The 1,069-nt window shown below is 39.3% G+C and overlaps 1 pseudogene; it reads left to right on the top strand.

The window, feature by feature from the left end:
• Window positions 1–1,012: 1,012 nt before the first annotated feature.
• Window positions 1,013–1,069, top strand: part of LOC100959170 — a 2,760-nt pseudogene continuing 2,703 nt past the window's right edge.

Below are 1,069 nucleotides of genomic sequence, written 5' to 3'. Positions count from 1 at the left end.
CAGGCTGCCCTTTTTCATTAGCATCAAAAAGCCCACTAGTATGTTCCACAAGTTCCCCTTAAAGCCCTAAGCACCCCACCCCCAAGGAGGATGGTTGGTCTTTATAGTGAAATAATAGAGAAGTTATTAATTCCTAGTTTTTCAGTAGGGGTTAAAATCCATTTCATTCTTTGCCTGCTTTCTTTTCTGCCTAGCACACTTTCTAGTACCCCCTTCCCTTGGATTCCCTTTTCATAAACCACTAAGGAGCCCAGCAGACAAAAAGGAAATGTAAATTTTCTTTACAAATGGTTGTACCTATGGACTAAATCCATCTTTAGAATTTGTTCCTATGGCTCAGAAACAATGGGGGTGTGAACATCAGGCCTCACAATTATTAACACCTGTAAAAAGTCGATCTCCACCTTGTGGGAGGAAAAAGGGATACCACATTCACAGTATCTTATGAATTTGGCTACAATTACCTCGGTCTCTTCATCCCCTCGAATTCACTTTGCCACACACATCACTGCAACTGTAAGCATTCTTCCTTTCTTTTGTGGGGTAAGATGAGAGCCCTCTCTCTCTTATCTCTCTTCTTTCTTTCTCTTCCCACTCACGTTCCTCTCTCACTTCCTCTGTCTTTCTAAGATAAATAAAGTCTATACTTTATATCCTAATCTTGGTCTAGAGACATTATTTTCTCTTCTGGCACAGAACACCTTCTGAGCTCTCTGCGCTCACCCCACCCCACCCCCACTTATTAAGTTTGTATATAAACCTTTGTCTCTGGCTATTCAGTGAGTTCTCATTACAAGCAACTCCCAAGTACACATGTAAATAAACCCTGTCTTTTCTACTATTAATCTGTCTATTTTAAGTTAATTAACAGACTCCCAACCATTGGAACCTAACATGGCAAAGGAAAAAATTTCTTTCCAACACTATCTAAGGGCTCTAAGATTATTCTGCTTAGACATACATTGGGAGTGGGGAAATCCAATAAAAATTGTAGCTTTGAAAGTGTAAAATCATGGAAGAAAAAGTATCCGATGTACACACCCCTATTATGAAACTAATTTATACCTTT

The sequence above is a fragment of the Otolemur garnettii genome, unplaced genomic scaffold (assembly GCF_000181295.1).
Source record: "Otolemur garnettii isolate 467f Iridium unplaced genomic scaffold, OtoGar3 scaffold00149, whole genome shotgun sequence".
Taxonomy (NCBI): Eukaryota; Metazoa; Chordata; class Mammalia; order Primates; family Galagidae; genus Otolemur; species Otolemur garnettii.
The sequence above is the reverse complement of the archived record's forward strand: the minus strand, read 5'-3'. Positions and strand labels throughout refer to the sequence as shown.